This window comes from Tachysurus vachellii, chromosome 5 (genome assembly GCF_030014155.1).
Source record: "Tachysurus vachellii isolate PV-2020 chromosome 5, HZAU_Pvac_v1, whole genome shotgun sequence".
Classification (NCBI taxonomy): Eukaryota; Metazoa; Chordata; class Actinopteri; order Siluriformes; family Bagridae; genus Tachysurus; species Tachysurus vachellii.
The window spans coordinates 21,315,533-21,341,038 of record NC_083464.1 but is presented as its reverse complement, the minus strand read 5'-3'; positions in this window follow the sequence as shown (position 1 = coordinate 21,341,038).

The window sequence follows — 25,506 nt, the reverse complement described above, 5'->3', positions numbered from 1 at the left end:
ATATATATATATATATATATATATATATATATAATGTAAGTGAATTGCTGTGGTAGGTGAAGAATACAAGAAGTCAGGATGTACTATTATAGGAAAATAAAAAAATGTCAGGAGTGATTTGGGATTTTCTTTATGCCAGGTCACATCACCCCACACTGCTGTATAATTATTTTTGAATGATTCATTTAACAGCGCACCCTGACATGTTTTATTGCTTAAATATCAGGAGCCACATCTGAAATGTTTACATTAGCCTTCAAAATTGGGTGTCCACGAATAAGCCCGTAATTTTTTTTTATAAAGGATATTTATGAGAGGGGGGCACGGTGGCTTAGTCGTTAGCATGTTCGCCTCACACCTCCAGGGTTTGGGGTTCGATTCCCACCTCTGCCTTGTGTGTGTGGAGTTTGCATGTTCTCTCTGTGCCTCGGGGGTTTCCTCCGGGTACTCCGGTTTCCTCCCCCGGTCCAAAGACATGCATGGTAGGTCGATTTGCATCTCTGGAAAATTGTCCGTAGTCTGTGATTGTGTGAGTGAATGAGAGTGTCTGTGTGTGTGCCCTGCGATGGTTTGGCACTCCGCCCAGGGTGTATCCTGCCTTGATGCCCGATGACGCCTGAGACGCACAGGCTCCCCGTGACCCGAGGTAGTTCGGGTAAGCGGTAGAAAATGAGTGAGTGAGTGAGAGAGATATTTATGAGAGTATTCTAAAAGTTAGAACAAAACTTTAAAAAAGTGTCCACAAGTAGAACAGGAAGCTGCTAAATTTAGGATTCTCTCTAATTCAGTATGCAGCAGAATCCCTTTCCCAGAACATTTATTATCTTGGCAAGCACACTGTCTGCACTCGAAGACTTTTACGAGCAGCTCCAGGTAGAACAGGAGTAGAAGTGGTCAGAGTACACGAAGCAAAGATTTCTGCTTTCTATTGTATTACTAAAGAGATTTTTTTTCTTTGCATAATCCATTGCTTCTTTTGAAAAACACATAAAATGAAATACAGCTTATTAGCTAATAACCCCCAGAGCATGTGGGTTAAGGGTCTAGCACTTTTTGGGTGTATATCTTACAACCTTTTGACAACTGGTGCATCATTATAGAACATTAGAGAAAGACCATGTGGGACAATGTAAACTAACAATATATTTCCAATGAATTATCTGTCTTTTTTTCTGTGAGAAAGTGTGGCTGTTCACTGTCAAACAACAGCAGTCTGTCAGCAGCATGAGCACTGTTAACTGCTAAACTTAATTCCGCTGGTAGGCTGCAGTCAGTGGAAATGAGTTTGGCTCATGTCTTACACTTCAGCGTTCCCAGAACGGTTGGCAAACTTGTGGACAGACACAGTGATAGAGCTAATACATTGGCATAAGAAGCTCTGACTGATGCAAAAGTCTGTTAAAGACACATGTAAGGTTAAGTACTTGGTTTGGTACTGGTCAAACAGAAATCTAAGCATTTTTATTTTATTATTTCCTAGTCATGCAAATCTATGAAAAAAGCTTTCATATCATGCAGGCACTGCAGTTTTTTTTTTTGTGATCTAAAGAAAGCCTAATGCCTTTAAGATAACCTCAGTAATTTAAATGCAGAGTGGTTTTAATGGGACAAAATTGTGTAATCAAATGTTGGAGAGAGGGATGGCAAGTTTTTCCCCTTATGACGCTAGTACTGATGCCTTTTGGAGCAATTTTTCCTTTTGAGAAATGCCTGCAGGCTTGCTTCAATTTTAGATTTGGCCACTATTATTAACTTCTAGCTCTTTCAAAGCCATAGGTTTACTTTAGTGCAGTGATGTCTTTGAAAAGAAGCTGGAGGTTCCTTTGTGTAAATGAGAGTTGGGTAATGCATAGGCAGGTCTGACAGCTACTTACGTAGATAAAGGTTTGATCTAAACGCTAAATCATCTTAGGTGCCAAACCGCCTAGTCTTACGGGTGAAATTAACCAAATATGGTTATATTCTATTTTAACTCTTCTGAAACCTAGAGTATGACTCAGTGTCCACGTTCACTTAAAAAATATTAGACGAAGAACAAAACTAATGACAGTTCCATGTGAGTTATATGCCCTAATTTCACCATCGTAAGTAAGTATAGGTATAAACAGAAAAAACACTGTATTGCTGTTGAATTTACGTTTTTAAAACAGAAATCTTGATGGTATAAAACACTTTGGCAACTTGAAATGATTGCAGTCTATCTAAAGATTTTAGGACATTCATTCATAAACATATAAATCTCAAGAAGGTTAAAGCTGATACAGCCTTACTTAAGTTACTTTTTTGACATCAACTTTCTCACATAATCAAGGAATAAAACATGACAGGGTGGGAAACAATCAATCAGCAGGATATCAACAACAAAAAAATCTGATACTGTAGTGTAGATACTGTTATGACACAAAAGTTTTCCCATAACAGCAGATCCCATAGTGATTTATTCTCTTATACCACAGCTATTTGCTAATGATCAATAACAACACATCATTCTTTTTAACTGTATAAATGTATGCTTAAAACAACCACAAAACAAGTTAGTTCCTATTAACCATAGTGGAAAACCTATTGACTGTTACAAGGCTCCTTCCATAAATGTTAAGCTCTTACATCCTGCAGCAGCTGCAAAGCATTTGTTACAAAAGGTCTTGGTTAATGCTTTAAGGTTAATAGTTTTTTTTATGTTGATCGAGAACTTTGGTGGCCATGTAACTTTAATTAACATATCGTTAATTAACTGAGTTAAGAATACACTTTAATCAGCAGGAGACTGTCAGCGTGAAACCACACCCTCAGACACAGACACTGGTTTTATATGATTCACGGTTGGCATGGATAAGGGAGTGAGTATTCCTTTAATCACTACACATATGTATGTGTTTAATTTTAATTGTTTCATTGTTCAGCTCAAAAGGAAAAGACTCACATGGAGACGCCCATTTTGCTTTCCTGCTCAGGGCAATTATTTGCTTTCATCATTGCCCCTTTTCTTGTGAACCAGAGTTTTTTTTAAAACATGGTTGATGAAATAGTAGATGTAAACTAGGGATTCCTAGACCATTAATATGGCACACACACTTGAGTAGCCACTCTCACAGGTTTCTAATGACAGTCATGAGTTTGCAACAGCTGGGATCTGCATTTGAAAGAGTGGGGAGTCACAGCTTTCCACAGGGTCACTCAAAACACACACCCCTGCCCCAGTCTCCTACTGAGGTTTGACACATTATTCAGCTACATGGTACATCAAAGCAGGCTACAGTAAAATAGTGTGTGAAATGAAGCGCTCTAACACCCAAAGGTGTTAGAAAGTCAGGGTGGTCTCAGGCTTAGGTGACCAAACAAATGTGCTTGATGATGAGAGGATTTCTTTCAGTCTTCATCAAGCAGACAGCTTTCCCTTATGCTGCCAGACAAGGGGATGTTTTCACAATTAGGTTAAACTTAGTAATTAGGGGTTAAATATAGTGTGTCTGAAGCTGTAACATGAGAAGGGGGTATAAAGTATAGCCAGGGTAAATCACCCAAGGTCAGACATGCAAATCAGCAATCTCAGGACTGCAAGACTTCAAGAGTGTATCTGTATTCCCAATGCTGACAGCTTTGACGCACAGCAATAAATCACTCATTACAACAAGCCTCTCACAATGTCACCTCAGACTGCTCTCTCTACTGCCCAGATGTGTTTATTCTGTGAATGTGTTGTATTTTCAGTAATCAGTTATGAGCAGAATCATGCTTATAATGCAAATGTGATGTCAGTTGTTATAACGGAAGAGACAAACATGCAGAAACACACACATGAAAAGACTGCAGATAAAGAAATAACTATAGATATACTGTAGGGTCTTTGGCCATCCTGATCCACCAGATCCCTTTTGGTATAGATTCAACAGTCTCTGGCAGTCTCTGGAAGTTAACGTGATGAAAGATATTTCATCAATTCGTGTTATGATGTTGGTGGAGTGTGTTATCTAACACATCAATCCATAATCTCTCACAGATGTTCCAACTGATGGCCATAACATATAATTTATTTAGTTAGCTTTTACTTATTCTATTCGATTAGTTACTCTAGAGCCCTATCTAGCATTATAGCAGACATATAACTTATTAATTACATTTTTATAAAAACACAATACTTTAAAGCCATAACTGTGCTGACACATAAAGACATATTCTATAGCTAAAGAAAAGCAATACCCTTGACACTGTAGAACAGACACATGACACAATAATGACTTTCTTCTCTAGTTAGTAGGCCTGTGCAGTAGGATGATGGTATCACTCAATGAGACTCATTCATAATAGAAACTTGTGGACTCACGGGTGGATAATTTACATAATCCAATAATAATAATCTGAAAAACATTATACGCAATCGCTCAAATGCTACAGATTCCCGTAAGACGACGTTAAGTTAACAATTATGGAAGAAATCCCAGGGATCTGCACTTTGTAAAGCTCAATAAGTTTTTCACCACAGGAGAGTCTTCAAGACGTTTGTGGTTTCCAACTTCTCGGTAACATGACAAGCTCTTTTTGTCTCATTAATTTTAAGAAAGAACAAAGACAGGAGCTGGAAAAGAGAGGCTGGTGATTGGTTTACAAGGATGTGCAACTACAAATGGTTATAAGCATGATGTGGCATTCATTAAAAATGACTTTGTAATCATTAGTTTAATGCTATGGATAAAATACACCACAACATTGTTAATAACTTTCCCATAAAAGTATGTTCTTATTTAATTTTCCTTACTAATGACATCATTTTAAATAAATAATGATAAGCGTAAGAATGATAAATGTTAGGATCGGTTAACACTAACTATTTTGCTCCTGTATGAACACTCTGATACGAGTGTAACTCAAGTGTGAGTCCTGCCTCTGTCTCTCAGAGCGTTTGAAATGTAATGTTTCTGTGAATGCTCCTAGAAATTTAAACTGTTGTATTCAATAGTGGGATCATAAACCGTGAGACATAGAAAGTAGTTCTACAAAATCAGTTACTCAAAGAAAATAGACATTAAATACACTTTGGAACCAAGTTAAATAGTGATACACATTTTCCTGATGGCTAATTGATTAACTGATTTTAATTCACTTGCTTATATCTGAAAAGTTCACTAGCTAACTAGGAGTTCGTACTGAAATCACATCCTAATGTACTGTGAAAAAATCTAGATTTTTGGCTTTGTTTTTCCAGACTGACTCAGTCCTCTTTTGGCAATGTGAGATGTATTTTATTCCCGCATCCACAGACTTGGCAAGAAAATGTTGGACTTGTCAAAGCTGAAGATTAGAAGGGATAGAGGGAGGAGGTTGAGGGAGGAAGTCTTTGTGAAGAGTGTGGTGCCCACCATTGTTTTTCTTTTCTGAGTCTCTGCAGCCTACTGACAACCACTACAAAGCTGAGTGTCCATTGAGGATCAAAAACTGTCCTCAAAAGCTCTAGTTACACAACAGATTTCGAGTAGGTTGTAATTTGATTTGATTAATTTGTGAATAGCATGTTAACATTAATGCAGCTTTTAAAACACCATTGTGTCATCCTTACTCTATCACCCGTTCATTCCACCATTCACTTTCAGGTCAGGGTCTGTGTTGATCCACAGCCTAGCCTGGAAAATCGAGGCATGATCTGGGAATGCCCCCTGGATGAGCCATTAATCCATCACTAATCCACGTGGTGGTATGTTTTTTTGAAGGTGGAAGGATATTGTAGAACAGAAAGGAAACCCATATAAACAAGGTGGGAACAATCAGAGAAACTTTGAACAGAATGTAACCAGAGCTCAGGATCGAACCAGAGAGCTTTAAGGCAGGAAAACTACCTGCTGTTCCACTGTGCCACCCATAATATAAAACACGATCTGTAAAAGTGCAAAACCGAATCCCAGCAATAAAACAAGGCAATTTATAACTATTTGTACTCAGAGTGTACACGATGTGGGGAGCAACCAGGGGATAGGAAGCTATTAGTAATTTAGCCCAACTTGAAGATGGTGGATTTTGGATGAGGAATACAAAATAAAGCTAATATCAGTGACAAGATAAGATAATTATTACATTATAGCTGTTGTAAGTTTAAACAAATCTGGAACATTAATCTGAGTTGCATGATATTCAACCAGAATGGGCTTGTTTGAAATTGTGGAAGCCAATCACTTGAAGATGCAATCCTTAGTCAAGTCAAGATAAGTCAAGTCAAGATAAGTCAAGTCAAGATAAGTCAAGTCAAGAAGCTTTTATTGTCATTTTAATCATATATAGCTGTTGCAGTACACAGTGAAATGAGATTTGTGAAGTTATTTGTTATGGCTTAAGGATCACTCTCAGAGATTAACCCATAAGTCATTTTAGAGGAAATTCAGTCTTAAAAATCACTTTTGTTTAATCTTTGTTTAAACTTTTGTTTAAGAATTAAACAAAATAAACACTTCATAGTTTAAGAGCCTGTTTTTTAATTGATGTATTTCATTTTATTTGTTGAAATGCTCTATTGCACATGTCTTTTGCACATTGCAAAAGGTTTTTTTTTTTGTTGTTGGTTTGTTTTTTTGTTTTACCAGAACACAGTCTTGACTATTGGACTCACAGCTGCTGAGCATTTTATCTTGCTTTCCCACAAAAATGAGTTGCACATGGACGAATGATTAATCCTCTCTCTCAATCTCAGTCTCAAGCTCCTAAGCTTCATTTCTTTCTATCTATTTTGCTATATATGTTGTGTTGAACCTATAGTTTAGACTAAACGCTGGCTTAAGAATTAGCAGCATGTACCAAATGCAGTATATTGCACGTTTCTAGAAAACATGCCTGCTGCGTGAAGGGACTTTACTGTACTTTACTGGTGATGTAAAATGAGACAGGGAGATTGTAAGTTCCCTTAAGTATTCCACCTCTTACTTATTAGCCAATTTCTAGATGAATTTGATAGTAAACTTATGCTGTGCTCCTGCATGTGAGCCAGGAAAACTGTAATATGTCTCTCAAAGAAAAAGGCATATCCTGCTCTGTCAGCTTTCAGGATTTACCACAGACAATTTATAGGGCACATATGCCCCCAGAGGGCTATTTGTATTACCCTGAGAGCTCTCAGTGATCCTGAAGCGTGAATGTAGTTACGTATACATAAGGTGAGCAAAACCTACTGAAATTGTTTTGCCATTTTTTTTTAATGTAGATAATTACTTTTGAGTTTGTGAAAATGGAGGAATACTTAAAAATGGCTATAATTCCTAAAAAGTTAGTGCAATATTTTTGTTTACAGTACAATCACATCTTGATTGCTTCTTTAAGCACAGATTCTACATATATTCTAGCTTACATTCACACAAGCTTAATAATTTTAAAACACTCTTCAACTTTCCTCAACTTTCTTCATCTCTCTCTCTCTCTCTCTCTCTCTCTCTCTCTCTGTATGTATGTTTTTCATACAAAATGTATGACAAGTGCAATTTAATAAAATTTAAACTGTTTGAAAAGTTCTGCTTGATTTCGAAGTAAAACGTAGTTATTGTTATGAGCAGTTCAACTTTGCAGAAATATAAAACCGACTGTATATATTTTTCTTAATACTTTCATTTCTGATGCATTGTGCATGTACAAATGCGAATTTCATTTTTACCCTACACCATCTTTTCAATTATTTTTATTTGCCTAACAAGCCAGAGCCATATGTTACAAACATTGTTCAAGGCTCTACATGAGGCCTGGAGCCAGATAGAGTGCTGACAGGAGGGAAACACACATCTCAACTAGCTTGTGAGTAGAAATCCCTGCCAAATTGAGTTCTTGTAATCAAAAGAAAACAAATGTCTGCAAAGTGCTGGTTGACATTTGGAAACATTTCATATGACAATTACCTTCATCAAAGACTTTGAAGCTTTTCATTTTTAAAGAACAATTTGCATACAATCCCTAAAAAAATTCAGTGAGATTAGTTTATTCCAAACAACTTGTTTAGTGCTGTAATGCACTGGGCCTATTGTGCCAAGTAAAGAAAAAGTAACGACTTCTTCCATTCAGAAAGTCCAACAAGCTTCTGATTTACAGCTGGGCTGAGATTACACCATGGGACTTCTCTCTGCTCCGGATGCTGCACAAGCACAGGGACTTCCTGCGTGGTGCTCGGGACAGAGCCGAGCCTTCATGCAGCGTGAAGAACAGCCGTCTGTTCCACCAGCGTCTCTGCCAGATTCGCTCATCATCTATTCTCATCATCATGCAGAATATGACCTCGTACCTACATCCGACATGCATGCTTCAGTCCTCTTTCACAGATTTTGTGTGGGGCTTAGTGAAATTGATTTAAAACACATGATATTAAGGGCACTCCCAGGCATTTTAGTGTGATATTGGAGTTTTGCGTCATTTCGGCCAAGCAGGAATCAAAAAGGCTTCAAGACACAAAACCGAAAACAAATTCAGAACACATTCACAGCTAGTCAAAGTCAACGTGACAAAAGAGCAATACCATCACACCCATATAACACTGCACTTGGAACTTGGAGCAGATAACTTTGTTTAAACATTGATTAAAAAAGCATGTTGTGCTATAACCTCTGGAATTATCACAGACAGCTTTTTCAGATGATGTGCAGTAAAGGCTACCGGAGCTCAGCAGTGCTTCAGAGAGGCTCGTCTGTCGTTATTCAGGTCATTCCCTCATCAGTTTAAGGGCGTATGGGGATATGCAGCTGTACGGCACTCTCTGGCCTCGCCTTGGTTCTTCACTTACGCGCTCATTCCAATTGCTTTAGCACTGCAGTACTGCTGGTGAAGAACGAAAAAGTCTTTAAGGGTTGTAAACCCCACCTTCAACATGTGCGTAAGAGAGAGGGCCTCTTTCCAAGAAAACTTCTGAGGTATTATAGACCACTTTACAGGGAGTTTAAAATATGTCTTTTGGCATGGTAGCCATGGAGGATGTTAAATATTGAACTAATATTGAACGAAAAAGATTACAGCTCAAGTGTTTTACAAAACCTATGTATGTTCTGCAAATAGATTTAGGTTTAAATAAAATTCTATAGCAAATGTAAGTTAAGATTAATTAACAAATCTTTTCAGTGTAATAGAATATCTATTTCACTCAATCTGGACCTACATGGTAGTGTAATGGGGTAGAAAAAGCAGGCCAAAAACATTCATATTACAGACTGAATAAACACAAGAAGTCTAACTTTGGGTAAAGTTTGAAGGTTTCACAATATTGCCTGATTCCTTTCTAAGAATCCAGATGGTCTTGATTGCTGTTTTTGTTTTCATCACCAGATTATGATGAGTCACTATGTGTTTTTGACTGTTGTCTTTGCATGGGCAAGGTTTAATATTCTCTGCTTCTAGTATTCAACTACTGACAGATGTTTAGCTTTTACTATACACAAAAGCTGTACTTTGTAGCTGTGTATATGCTAAAAGAAACTGGCATCATGATTATAGGACTTGGATGAGAAGCGGGAGGTTCTTATCCAGGCTTGTGTGAACTGCATCAATTTGAATGACATTCAGTATACATTTGCACGTGTTCTTTTCTATGCAACAAATTCTCATTTAGGATGAACATGTCTGCTTTGTGACAGAAAAAGACATGGCAGCTCAAAGTTGGCACTTCCAATCTTTTCTGTGCATTTCGTGACTATTCAGTATAATTTGGTAAAGATGGTTCATTTGCTCATTTTTGTGAAGGGAAAATCTCAAGGAAGACAAGATGCCTAAAATGCATGGAATAAAGAGGATGTGTGTAACAGTCTGTTCTGTGGAAAGTGGTGTAATTGTCTAAGTAGTGCAATTTCTATTTAGAGTAATTAAGAAAACCATCCAGATTTCTCTAAAGAGAGAAATCACACTCTATTAAAAATCTTTATAATGTCAACTGGTTCCTGTGTGATATTTAACATCAAAAATAAAAATTGTGATTAAACTTCTCTGATGGGGGCACGGTGGCTTAGTGGTTAGCACATTCGCCTCACACCTCCAGGGTCGGGGTTCGATTCCCGCCTCCACCTTGTGTGTGTGGAGTTTGCATGTTCTCCCCGTGCCTCGGGGGTTTCCTCCAGGTACTCCGGTTTCCTCCCCCGGTCCAAAGACATGCATGGTAGGTTGATTGGCATCTCTGGAAAATTGTCCCTAGTGTGTGAGAGTGTGTGTGTGCCCTGCGATGGGTTGGCACTCCATCCAGGGTGTATCCTGCCTTGATGCCCAATGACGCCTGAGATAGGCACAGGCTCCCCGTGACCCGAGAAGTTCGGATAAGCGGTAGAAGATGAATGAATGAATGAATGAACTTCTCTGATCATTTGTCATTTTGCAGTTAAATGGTTCCAAAATGTCTGAATATGATGGTGAAAAATGCCACAGTTTAACAGCTGTACTGACTCTGCATTTCCTCCATCGTCTTTCCTAGAGTCTGTAGGTCTAATTTGAATACTTAAGAACTACACTTCTGAAGTGTTTTTTCTGCCCCTACCCCACTTACGTTTCACACTTCCTCCCACAAAATCACTCTGAGACATGACGTGTCAGCTTGGAACAGCCTTTAAATTCAGGATGTGGAGGTAAGCAGTATCAGCTGAGAGACATTTCTACTTCACACACACACCACTGATTCAGAGCTGGAATTAAAGCAGTTTTGACTTATCTGGCCTTTTTCCACCCACAGTGCCTGACTTTACAACCAAAAATAACCTCAAGTAGTCTCAAGGTCTGGACAGTCTGGATACAAACCCCCTTTCATACATTGTATTCCTATGGCATGTGCCACTGAAAAAATGCAAAGCAAGTATGTAATAAGAATTGACGAAGCAATGATGTCACTGGAGTAGAGGCCGTATTTTGAGAGGAGTGAGGAAACAGAAGAGCTTCTCCAGTTCTTCGTGGAAATCAGGGTGAGCGGGTTTTGGATGTGGTTCGGCATGGAGCCTGCAAACAGGCAGGTTGTTGTAGCATGCACACTGCTTCTCTGTTGCAGAGGAAATGTTTGTGGGACAGAAGGAATGATGGAGCCAGTTGCCTGTGAGCCACTACACAGTCTGGCAAACTGAGCTCCCACCCGCTGCTGCACATTTACTAATAAAGGACACATTGTTGGAACTCACCGTAGGGAGGGCATGTGATGGATATTGCCTCTGATGGATGTTAAACGTCAAAACTGGCAAACCAACCAACAGTTATATCCGTCCTTCTGGTGTATAGATCACAGCCGCCGGAGTTACGTCACACATCTACGATCCTTATTAACTTTAACTTACATAGGTTTTTATGTTCAGACATCAGCTGTTGAGATTGGTTTGCCACATTGGTTTCAGCTGGCACTCAATACAGATTCTGCTTATTTTATTATCTTAAAATCGTTTTGCTCTGTTAGTTCATAGAACATGTCATGAAACAAAATATTTTCATGGCTTAATCTAGAGACATCCGTCAAAAATGTGACGTAGAGTCTCCCACAGAGACCTAGAACCTTTATTTGACCGCCAAGAAACATCTGTGCAATTAAATATCCAGTCCTTTCAGTTCCAAGGTGAATAACGGACAGGAGAAAGAGCATGGGGTAAATTCATAACACTGAGGTTATGAAAAGTCTATCAAGCAAAATTATTTATCTCTTTCATGCATAAATTATATGCATAAACAGATTTTAGCTTAATCAGTTTCTAAATATTACTTATATTAAAGAGTAAATGGTTTGTCCATGTTGGAGACAAGTTAAAACAGTAGTAACTAGTACTAAAGTTGACAAAAATATTAGAAAATATTATTTTTGACACAAATTTTTGAAACATATTTTAATAACTAGATTTAAACTAACAAAAGAAACAAATTTAGTTTTTTCTTAAAAGGTCAATCTTAAATCTTTTTAGATTGGCAGCTACACCAATAAGCACAGAGATAGAGAAGTGTGAACTGACTGGCCTGAGACAGTTCTTGCTTGTCAGACACAGATGTGGTGCCTGTGTCTCATATTAACAAGATCTGGAAGTGAGAAAGTGGGTAAGATGTAACAATATCAATATCATTACTAAGCATTTCGGAGTCATCATCATGATCAGTTCGTCGGGCTTGCGGAAAGATTCGTACAGCTGCACAAGTCTGTAGTGCTAGTATAAAAGTTATATGATTCCAGGTGAAAGATATATAGCAGGTGGATTATACATGTGTGGGAGTCCACAATTCCATATGGTTTCATTAGAACAGAGAGTGAAAAAATAATAGCACCCAAGTGCACTTTAATAAATCATTTCTTCTCACAGGTCAAGGTGTGTGGTTCACCTATAAATCACACATAAAGACTTTAGTTTCAAAAAGAACTCACCTCTCTATTTAACCAGAGTACAGCATAAAACATATTTACAGAGAAACTCTTATGTCTCCATGTTCAGCTGATTAAAATGGTTCAGCTATTTAAAATTGTTCAGCTATTTAATATTGAATACTTGCACTATTACTTATTTACATTCAAAATCAAACTTGCTCCTTACATTTTTATTTGTGATCTTTAAAGAACTCGGTTCATATCTTGACATCATCCGGTCAATGACTGTATGCCAGGGGTGTCCAAACTTTTTGCAAAGAGGGCCGGATTTGGTGAGGTGAAAACGTGTGGGGGCCGACTATTCAGCTTGACATTCTTTGAAACATCAATATTAAACGCAAATGAACTATTTAATGATTTTTTTATTGAAAAAGGCTTTCACTTTTCAAAAACAAAATGAATTATACACAGATTATAAAGATGAAAAGGTGCATATTAAAAACTGTGGTTTTGATCATCACAAAAAAATAAATTCACAGAGATTTTAGAATTTATTCACCTCAGCTGGCTAAACAAATAACTTGCCTGCAAATAATGTGATGGGTTATACTGAGATCTCGACTGTAGTAAATAGGCCAGGTCTGGCTCAAAGAAAGTGGTTTTAATGCGCAAGATGTCACGCAGAGTTCTTGTTAAAGTTCAAAACCGAGAATGTTTTCTCGCACAACTATGTCAAGCCAAACAAGCTCAGCATTTTCTTCTGGTAAAGTATATAAAACAGTGCTGACGGGCCACACATTATTAATTTTATGCCAGAGGCTGCGGGCCGATGGAAATTTCAACACAGGCCGCAATTGGCCCCCGGGCCGGACTTTGGACATGCCTGCTGTATGCTATACATCAGTAAAAGCAACAGAGTCGTACCACTTTACCATCTGGAGTGACCTTCTCATGCTATACAATGTAGATAGCACTTTAGTTACCTGTTGATGTTCAAATATTGATATGAATAAGCCACAAGAGCACTACTAACTCTTCCTCAGTAAAATAATTCAATATGCTGGAACAAGCTGAGAACTCTAAATCGAAAACAGCGTGTTGAGGTATGTTTTGCTCTTTTAAAAAAAAACACTGATTATAATCACTTTTAGATTTATAAGTTTAGTTTTTACACAAACATTCACTTAAATGTAATTTCTCTGAACTCTTTTTTTCTATCTCTGTTTATTAGTTCTGTTAGTAATCGCTTGTTGTAGCTAAAATGCACAGCTGTCAATGAAATTCTTATTTCGGCTTATTTGGATCAATTCTTCTGTTTTAAACTAAAAAAAAGGGACGTAGTTTATTAGAATAACCTCTATTAAGCTCTAAAAAGACCTGGGAAGAATAACATACTGAGAAATGTGCATAACTTATGCAAAAGTTGCTCATTGTTCTTAGTGTAAATTTATAGTATTATTAAATAATTGCCTTTTTAAAAATTGTTACAAAAAAGCCAACTAAAAATCTAAGGTGTGTTGGCAATGCATTTTAGCTACAACAGTAAAAAGCTTCTTTGTAGCTAAGAAGCTAAAAGCTTGGCTGATGCTGAGCTAATGATGAATTTTGATAATAAAAGATGGCGGAGGAAATCAAACAAAAGTTGAATTGGTTTTATCTGGAAGGTGTATCCACCCAGTCAGTGGAAAGACATCAAAGAAGTTTGACTAGAGAGCAAGACTGCATACAGAAACCTTGTCCTTCCCAGCTGTAGTACTCATCCAATGAGAGGAAAGATGACGAGAGAAAAGAGAAGGTGTTATGAAAAGAAACTCTAATTCCTGACATAGTTTCTGTATTATGGGACTAAATTAGTGACAGAGCCGCATCTGTGTTCTCTACAGGACCTCGCTTCTCGTGGGCTCACGAGTCATTAGCGAACACCCACAGTGATGGGGTCAGAAGAGCATCAAAACAAAATGTGATCTGTGCAGCCATATTATAGACGTAGGAGGTAAGAAGGGCTTCCATCCTGTCTGCAAGCTCAAGCAATCTAAAGCATTTATCTGTGATTATTAAAACAGTAAATTTGGAAAGAGGAAGAAGTGGACAGAGGCGAGAGGGAAACAAATGGCAGAGAGGGTGGGAGAGATTTGAGGAAAGGGGGAAAAAATGGGCGTTGTAAATGAGAAAGCCAGAGAGAGGCAGACAGACAGAGAGGAGGGGACGGTTGTTGTAGAGAAACAGCTGTTGTAGCCGAGTCCTGGCTCACGGTGCCTTATGAATTAGCAGAGAGAGGGAGGGGGAGTATGAGAGAGCAGCCGTCCAAACTACCCTGCTGGAACATCTCAGCCAGCACTCACCATCCTTACACAAACTTTATTCTCTGATCTTGCTCTGACTTACTTTTCTTTGTGGTCTATTAGCACAGAGTGGAGTTTCTCATAGGCACAGGAGGTGCTGCAGCCACTCTAACAACACACATACACACACTGGGTGGTCAAACTCCCCAGACAAAGTCCTTCACCCCTTCTGACACCCTGCAATAGTCAGCCTCATTGTATACACAATATCATCTGTTGTGACTGAGTGATAATCTTTAAGTGCATGACTAAAATGTTTCTCTGAGGTCTCGTCCATTTTAATTCTGTATAAGCAGTATTGTTTTGTTTTTTTTTGATATGTTGCATTTTTTGACACCATTTACTTTAGGGTGTAGTCATTACTCCATTATTTCCTTTTTTAACTTCACAAGCCTTGCAGAGGTTACGCAGAATGTGAATAGTTACAATGGGCATCTTTGTGGAGAGAGGGAGGGCACACGCCTCATGAATTTCCCCTCCCAATCCATTTAATCTGCTCTAGCCAAAGCAGGAGCTGGTGAGCTAATGGAAAAGTAAGAGTATGTATGTGAGTGTGTGTTTTATTTTGTACCCTGTTGCCTCTATACACTGATGTCCTACAGATGTGCAGTCTGAGTCCCTGTGTCCCTTAGGTCAATAAGTGAGCTCATATACACACGAGCCAATTTTTTTGTCTGTAAGGTGACACAGTATGGATGCAAAAATCTGATATTTTCTAATCAGGTGTGAGTGCACACACACACACACACACACACACACACACACACACACACACACACACCCTATCCCTACCCCATAGACCAGGCATGTGAAGAATATGAGAGATTGTTGTCACATGCAGAGAGCCATCAGTACTTGTCAGATATTCCTGCAGCTCCTTTAATGTTGCCGTAGATCTCTTGGCAGCCTTCCTTTCCTTCCTTGTCGTGCCCTTTTATGAATTTTGGAGGAACATGCTGTTCTTGGTGATGTTACTGTGGTGCTCCTTTTGTTATGTTTGTTGATGATATTCTTTAGTCTTCCATGGTTTATCTATATAAAAATATAAATTAAAAAAAATATTTTTATAGCCCTAGCCTGATCAATAACTTTTAACAAGTCAGATATCATGCATGATTTGAAATCTCTTTGCAGACAAAGAGCAGCTGTCTTTATTTGGATCTGAACACACACACATTCCCAGTTATAAAAGTGTGTGCATGCTTAGTGCAAGCAACCAGGGTATTGTGACTTATTGTACTTTTTTTTTTATTTTTCCTTTTTTCCTAAAATGATATTCATATTGAGGGTGAAAAAAGTTATAAGTTGACTTATCTTGGTTTAATTTTTTATTTTATTTTTTACATTGTAAACATTTTAACAGGAGTGTGTAGACATGTATATCCATTGCCTGGCCACTAGAGATAATGAATGTGAACTGACAAAGTAGATTTCCGTTTGAGCAGAGAATTAAATTATGAGAAATAATCAAATAAAAGAATAAAATAAGCTAGTATAGGTTATATAGCCACATGTTCAGAAAAGGATGATGATTAGCCATGTTGGCTAAATAGCTAGAAATAGCTAGCTAACGATCTAGTGGCTAGCTAGACAAAAGTTACAGTCTTCTATCAAAAAAAAAAACTAAGATCAAATCTTTGTGCCATGCATTTCATTAGTTAACTTTATCCAAGTTAACACCGGCTTGTTTAAAGTCAGAACTATTTAGTTAGTTTAGTAATTTTTTTGCTTAAATAATTATGTATGTTTACTCCTCACAGCAAACATACATAATGAGAAAGGCAAACTCGTGGGCAACAGATAAAAGTTGTTTAGAAGTTTGATTTACATGTATTTCTTAGTCTGGTGAATTCTCAGCCATTTGTCTTTATTACCTTTGGGGGGTTGGGGGTCAAACATTCTCTGTAACTCACAGCCTGAACTGAGTTATGCTTTCCTTAAGCTAGACATTAGTCCCCCAATCAAACCTCAAATGAAGCTTCTTCGTCAGCTGGGTTGGGGTAATGTGTGAGTCACACATCTGTGCTCATGGCAAAAACAACGCAGCAACTGGACTGAGGAGATGTTGTACATCACATGACTTCATACATCCTGAAGCAGCAGTGAAGACAAGCTGCTCCTCACACACTCATCACATTTAAATACATGCTAAAAGTGACTCTTCATCCATTAATTCAGGAGCAATGTTAATGTGTTTGAGGCAGCACTGACCTCCGTGACTTACAGCTGGACAAATATGGAGGAAATATTCAGCTGAGGGGAAAACTGCCTTAGAAATTCAGTGCACAATGCAGTTCACTATGTAGGAGTGTGAGTGCATGTGCATTGAAGGATGGAGTGCCAACACAGTTTGGCAGAACCAAGTCCCTTTCTATTGTCTGTGAGTCTGGTAAAATAAAAGACTTTTCTCTTACTAGCTCTCTTTTCTTATTGTGTCTGTGACCCTCCTGTTTTTCCCCTCACTCTCATAAAACATGTGATTTTCAGTTAAAGGATTATCACAAATAAATTATGAAAAAAACATAAGGATGAAAAATGTGCCCTTGTTGGTTGCCATAGACCGAAACACAGACATGTGCTTGCATGCAAGTACTCAGTACTGAGAGAATGTGTGTTACTCCATCTAGCGGTGAAAGTTATGTTAGCAGACATTCGATGCAAACTTGTTCCACGTTTCACAGAGCAAAACGATGTCTATATTAAGTTATATTAAGTAAGATCTAAGGTTATAAATGTTCCTCATAGAAGGCTGATATAAAAGGAATAGAAGTGCTAAGTTCCAGTGACTTTAAAGATTAAAAAAAGTCATTAGTGTAAGATTTAATTTTTGTCATTTGCATCTGGTGATTTGTTTTTAACAAGTGTGCAGAATATTTTGGATGGATTTTTGTGGAAGCAAACACAACAGCAGCAGCACTGGCCATAAGAAAGAGCTTGGTGCTTGGTGCTTTCTTGCCTAACCCAGATTTTAGATTCACACAGCCCATCAGTCACAGTCATGTCAGGTGATTACACAGATCCTCTATGCATTATGGCTAATATTTTTTCACTCCAAGGACTCAGGAGAGAAATATAGATTCAAATACATGAACAAATTAGATTTTGTCAATTGTGTGTGTGTGGGTGTGGGTGTGTGTGTGTGTGTGTGTGTGTGTGTGTGTGTGTAAAATGATTTGCTTCACATCATTTTAATTATACCATTAATGAAGACCTCATGATATACCACATTGTTCCACCCTAATAGATATTAAATTGTATCTCTGCCATCAGATATTATCAACTGTTACTGGTGCTGATTGTCAAATTTTGGCACAAAATCAAGACCCGATTCTCTGCCAATTCTGCTGTGATTTGGTTTTATTTCTTTGGTGACAGGAAGGGCGTTTGAAAATTTGGAAGCCGCCTTTATTCTACCCACGAAGCGGCAGAATCCTCAGAAGTTCCTGAATGATTCGTTGTAGGGTGTGTGTAATAATTGTGAGAAAGTGATCTTTAGTCACTCATTGATACCACATACAGTATAAATCATCAGACCCAAGAGCATTTTCCCATGATATCAAGTACTAACAGATACCAGACTTCCTCTTACAACAGAAAATTTGTACTCGGACCATTTTTGAAAGGAAAAGAATTGTTTCCTCATCACAATAAATGAGGTGTAACTCTAAAATGTTTTTAAATCGAGCTCCACTGCTATATTCCAAGTACTTTAACTAACCATAAAAATAAACCAACACTAGTGAGTAGCATGTGGTTAGCTAAAATTGTGTTTCATTATGAAGATGCTATAAGATCCTTATTAATTATATGAAAGCTTATATCTGTTGTATCTGGAGCACTGCCATGACTTTCAAGATTGCTGTATCCTTATTTTGGCTGCCTGAAAAGAGCCGTGTTGCCAAAAGTAACTTTATATGGCTGGATTTTCAACACACATCTTTGGCCATTAAATTCACTCTAATAATGAGGCACTAGGCACATGACTGTAACGTTCTCCACTCTGTTTATGATTCAAGCTCATATTAATCAACTTCATTTTGAATTACAGACTCTTTCAACCATAGCAGGACCATTAAAAAGATCTTTGTTTGGTGTCAAGCTTCATTTGTTATGATGTCATTCATAACCAGAACACACCTTAGAGGAGCACACAGATAACCCTAAATACACCTCTGTGCACCATGAAACAAATCTACTTCAGCACAAAATATAAATCAGTCATTAGTTGTGCTGTAAACACATAGACAGACAGACACACACACACACACACACACACACACACACACACACGCACACACATTCAAAGTAATGTTACCAGACGCTGTTGATACACTCTGTAAAACAGTCCACTGTGCAAATATTGATGACGTTAATGGAGAGAGAAAAAGTTAGCTTACAAGCCATCCTAACTGGCTAAAAGGAGGGGCTTTGCTCCAGATGAGCACAAACCCAAGAAGCCTTTTATTTCACAATCCCAGCTTTAATGGTTCCCTGCTGGTCAGTGACGGAAGCTTGGGCCTGGGCACCATGTGGGACACTGAGGGCCTGCTTTCATTTAAGAGCTGGAGCCTCTCCGGAGGTGCATGAGGACAAAAGTGGCCCTTTTCAAACACATGAGAGGAAAGGATGAGAGTGTAGGGCAACCCTGGGGAGTTCTGTAAATATGCCTGTGATTTCTGAGCTGCAGGGAATTGATTGGAAAAGACAAATAAATCTGTTTTTTGCTGAGTCTTGGCACTGACTGAGAAACAGATGCGGGCTATGGAGGAAGAGGATCTCTTTCTTATCTAGAAAGAGCAATTCTTTATAGAAATATCAAAGTAGTGATGCTCAACAAAGCATCACCGCATAAATGGGTTGACATGAAGTGTGTAAACCCACAGCAACAGAGGTTGGGAAAGGGCAGTGTAGTTTTAATCCTTTTTCAATTAAAGTCCCATCAACGTAGTTGCTGACGAAATCATGTGTCTTTTCCACAGCTGTATTCAGTTATGTTGCATGTGATGTGTTGTGTTTTTTGGTTTCCACACATTATATCCACACACTGGAGCCATGTCTACTGAGAAACAGGCTATTAGCATAAAATACAAAGCACTAGGATGTTGCAGGTATTAAACTTCTGCCAAAAAGTTCATCTGCGCATGGTGAAGACATAAACAATACTAACACTTCCTTTTTAATCATCAAGTTAAATCCTAATGTTAAATGAGCATAATAATAATCTAGTCCATATGTGGTCTTAATCTTTTGAAACAAGGCTTCAGAGGTGCATTTACACAGGATTACAGTGCCATCCTCAGGCTAGACCAAGAATTACTTTTGCCACTGAACATTACCCATTGAGTGTTGGAGCATTACCCATCATCATCTAGCTGTAAATCTAATCTAAATAACTATACTTGTATTCACAAACATCTCCACCTATACTGTACACTACAGAGCACAGAAATATGTTCAGTGTTTTAAAAAAAAATGCTGAACTTTTCAACATTATCTCTGATATGAGGAAAAGGAAAGAGAAACAATTTGATGGTAAATAATACTTATTTTGAAACACTGATTTTTTTTTTATTATATTTATTTTTTTTATATAACTTAGAAGCATTACTAAAGTTTGCAAAGTCTTTTGAAACTCTCAACAGTTTACAGTCTTCTAACACAGACCTCATAATTCTTTCATATAATTTCATTCATTTTCTATTTTTATCAGAAGTAAATATCTCTACATCCCAATTTCCAAATATTTACCTTCAGGTTAAAATGAAAAATGACCTATTTGTATGTTAGAATGATTGAATATGTTAATAAATATTATATTGTGCTAAATCAAATCTCTAAAAAGCATTACAGTAAATGTACAAGATCTCTAGACTCCTGACCATCTCACCCATATATGGTTCTTCCATAAACTGTTGACAAAATGGTGGAAACTCACAATTTTATGTCTTTGTATACTGAATCCCAAAGAATCCACAAATAGCACAAGCATGATACAGAATTTCAGTTTCATTACTACTAATTTCATTTTCAAATGGGGTCTATGGAGGGCTTGAGCCTGATAGGACCACAGAGCACATCATTATCTTCATGACGTCATACACAGGGATTTATACTCTGTTCAGAAATAATGTCCTCTCGAATTATTTACTGCTATTTAACCTCTCAGTAGTGATGGAAAGATAGATGAAGTCAATTTGTTTGTTTTATTTTTGAAAACATCAACGTGGAAATGATAATGGCACATATCATACATTTGATCAATCTTATAAAGGTGTCCACCTTTATAATGTTTTGAACGTATTTCGTTTTTAATGCGTTGATTTGTTAGGATTTCCTAAACTTCATACATATTATACAACTGTCTGGCTAAAACACAAGATGAAGCACAATCATGAATTCCTATACTATCCAAAGTCTGTCTCTGTATGTCTTTCTGTCTGTCTCGCTGTATGTCTGTATGTCTTTCTTTCTTTCTTTCTTTTTATTTCTTTCTTTCGTTTGTCTTAACTTCCATTTCAAGTGTAATGAATTATCAGCCAAACTATACAGCATGGAAATGGCATTAGCTGAGCACCAGCAGCTAACTCATGTACACACTACTGGGAATAAAAGAATGACATTTATGGCCTGTACATTACAATACATTACTGTATGTCTAATAGGGAGCTGTCTTGGTTTCATCTGTTAGCATTTTGATAAAACAGATCACACTCACCATTGCTGAATCGTCTTGAATACAACTTGTAATCTATACATTTCTCTATGCAGTCCGTTGAAAATTCGAGAGAATCACACCATTTTTGCGGCTTTCACAAATAGAAACCACAAGTTTGCTTAATTTTCAGCAGATGTTATCTTTGGACTGACTCAGAAACCTCCACTGTGTGATGTGGAAATGTTTTGGGACAGTGAAGCTTGTGCTGCCCAGAGCACAAAAAGTTAATTTTACAAGAAAGACATCATACTGTACTTTATCAGATTATCTGGAAAAATGCCTTTGAATGAGCACTTTTTTAAACATGTTTGAACATTTGTCTGTGAAGGTAAGTAAAACGGCACTCCCAGGCCTCACCATGACTCAGCTTAACAGGAATCATTAGGGACGGGAAAGTTTTAGGTACTTTTGGAGCGTTTTTTTTTTTTTTTTTATCCTTACAAAGGCACATGCAAAATCAAAAGCCAACAGCAAAAGAAATTCTTGTTAAAAAATGTTGGACTAAGTCACAGTATGTCTGCAATTTACAACAGTGACTGGAAATGCAGACAACAGAGTATACAAAACACACTGAATCACTTAAAGTAGCAGTTAATCCAAAGTCATAATGCCTTTAAACAATTAAGCGATTATCATGGTTTAAATGTTTCAAAGCCCATTCTTGATATGAGTGACTTTGCTGACTGGGACAGAGCATCTCCAAAAATGTTCCTGGTATGCGGTGCTAACCCTAACCCTTACCCTGAAAGCTGTCCAAGGAAGTATGACCTGTGAACTGGTGACAGGGTCATAGAGCCCAAGGCTCACTGATGTAAGTAGGAAGCTAAGGCTTGCACGTCTGGTCCTGGTTTCAAGGAAGAGCTACTGTAGCACAAGTTGCTGGAAAAGTGAATGTCAATGATAAAAAGGTGTCAGGGCTCACAGTGCAACACTGGTCACCATGTGTGAGGCTGCATGGCTGCGGAGCATTCAGAATGCTCATGCTGACCCCCACCTACCACTAAAGCACCTACAATTATGTTTGATTTAACATCATCACAACACAACAGCCACGTTCATAAGCCTTGTTTACCTGGGGAAGAGGTGACACCAGGATCCACTATGAGAAGAAGGCAAGCTGTTGGAGGCACTGTGACGCTCTTGGCAATGTTCTGCTGGGAAACCTCGGGTCCTGGCATTCATCTAGATGTTACTTTGATATGTACCACCTACCTAAACATTGTTGCAGACCAAGTACACCTCTTCATGGCAACGATATTTCCTATCGGCAGTGTGTTGTATCCTTCTTTTAGCAGTATAATGCTGCAGAAATTATTCACAAATGATTTGAAGAACATGACAAAGAGTCGAAGGTGTTGACTTCCAAATTCCTCAAATCTTACTCTGATCAAGCATCTGCGGGACAAATTCTGATTCATGGAGGCCTCACCTCACAACTTACAGGACTTGAAGGATCTGCTGCTAATGTCTTGGTTCCAGATACCACAGCACGCCTTCAGGGGTCTTGTGGAGTCCATGCCTTGACGGGTCAGAGCTGCTTTAGCGGCACAAGGGGGATCTACACAATATCAGACAGGTGGTTTTAATTTTATGGCTGATCTGTTTAATGTTTTAAAAGGACATACTTTTTCGATTTAAGACTTCAGTCAACATGAGAAACGTTTGCTGAAAAGAGAGTGTTCTGCCAGCAGTCCTGCATCTTTCTTACATCACAACTGAATACAATATTCATTAATCAAATCTATAAACTTCAACCATTCTGTTATGAATTAACATATGGGCAGAGGCTTGTATGATTGATTAACATCGGATACAAATGCACTGGCATCAATGCTACATTAGTTTCTTGCTTTTCACTCATGTTTCATGGATGCTTTCCAGAACAATGGAGCAGCATAAAGTAGGACTTATAGAACAGCAGGTTTAAAGATCAGACTGCAGGACAGAAAAAAGTATATACATATAAGTATGACAAACTGAGCATAGTTTCTAGTTAGATTCTTGTTCCCTGAGGATTTAGAGGATATAGAATTTAGAGGATTTATTTAGACCAAGTTAATAGACCAAGCTTTCTAAAAGGGACCTTTTGGAAACCCCTTTGTTTTACAGTGATGCCGCGAGATACGAGTTTAATTCGTTCCGTGACTTTGCTCGTATCTCAAATTGCTCGTATCTCAAAGCAATTTTCCCTATTTAAATTAATTGAAATCCCATTAATCCGTTCCAGCTCGCAAAATTCCACTCCAGTTGTTTTGTTTATGTGTTTTGAATATGAAAAACTTTGCGACTCTCCTTAGGAAATGAATGACTTCCTGTTTATCTGCCATCGTTTGTCGTGTGCAGTGGAAAGGCGGCTTTAAACCGAGTGAGACGCGGGAAGCTGAGCCGGGAAACAGAGCACTCGTGGTTGTTGGGGATCTTTGTTTCGGCGGCGGCGGCTCGGATGCTCGTATCTCAAAAATTTGCTCGTATATCAAGACAAAAATTTGGTCGAATCACAGCTCGTATCTCAAAAAATTCGTATGTCAGAGCACTCGTATCTCGAAGCATCACTGTAGTCTACCAAAGGTTCTAAATATATTAAAACACACTGTATACCTGATCCTGATGGATGTTTATAGTAAAGAAATCAAAATAACTGACTGTTACCATGACATAATGTTCTGGTGATGGTGAAGATGACCTTTGGTAATGTCTGCTGGAATTGTCAGACGTGACACTTTTCATGATATACCGCAGACAGCACAGAGCATTTTGACCTTTGATTAAGGCTCAGCACCCAGCAATAACATTTAACGTTAGCCTTTGACTCCTTGCTGTGTTTATGTAAATGACAGAAACCAGTGCTTTAACAACAAAGAGACCCTCAGTGACATGTGAAATTAAACAAAACTGCTTAATGTCTGGTGTTAAACTAATAACTGATTGAAAATAACTGTGATTTTTTTTTTTTTTTTTTCAAAAAATAGTAGGTATATTTCATTAAATCCAGTTTTGATAGTGAGCTTTGAAGAGCTTAAAAAATATCATTATTGCTCATGAGATATCATTTGACTTTTAAATGAATGTAATATGGAAGGATTATTGTCTTTATTCAACAACTCACATTCATTTTTGCCATTATATGTTAAAATAGCTACATTAACTATAGTCATTTATACATGACTTGTTGCAGGATAACATGTAGAATGCTGCTAGAAACTTTACAATTTTCTATTTTTGCATAAATATGACCAGATAAACGTGATCATATTTTCACCCATGTCATAAAATTTGATTTTAAAAAAATGAACCTAATTAAATAAATGACACAAACATTATAGTTTATAAATGAATATCTTTTTCAGAAAAAAGTCTGTGAGAATTTGCTTTCAATAACTGGTGTGATGTCAGCAATAACTTCACCCAGATGTTTTGAACTGGTGATCAATCCTGCACATTGGGTTGGAGGAATTGCTTCAACTGAGTGATGTTGGTGAGCTTCATTGCATGAGCAAGTAATTTTTTAACCCTTTTATTTGAGTTTCCCATCTCTCTTACAGTGACTACATGCAATAGTATTGGTGCAATCTACATCAATTTAAATTAATAACCAAATAGGATGGTATAAAAAACCTGCTGTCAGCATTCTGTATATCTACAAACAAGCATTAAAACAATTTTAAAGGCAGGACATTGGTGGTATACTAAATATTATCTAAATGATACACTACAGAATTAACTATATTTAATGTTTACACACAGTTATCAGCCATTGAAAATGAATAAAAAAAAAAAAACACTCATTACATATTCTAGGCTCCTGCGGAACAAATAGATCCAGCAGAAATATTAGTCTTTAAACCTTTCCTTTCAAAGCAAGCAAACATTAAAATTGCTTAATTTATCCCTCATTGCAAATCTTATTTAATCCAGTTTTAATAAATTTCCTAGCTCCTTTGCTCACATCTCAACAATAGTAACAGGTTTTTAATTCCATAGTAATATTATCATCTTTATTTTTTATATTTTATAATATCACGCAAGATAAAAAGGTTTGTGTTTATTAATTTATATATTAATATATTTTTATATTAGATTAATATATATTTATATGATATATTAATATATTTATAAGTTCTCTCTGATGCTCCTTTAGGTCAGTCCACAACAAAGTCTGGACTTTGCTTTGGCCATTTCAAAATCTAAAATTT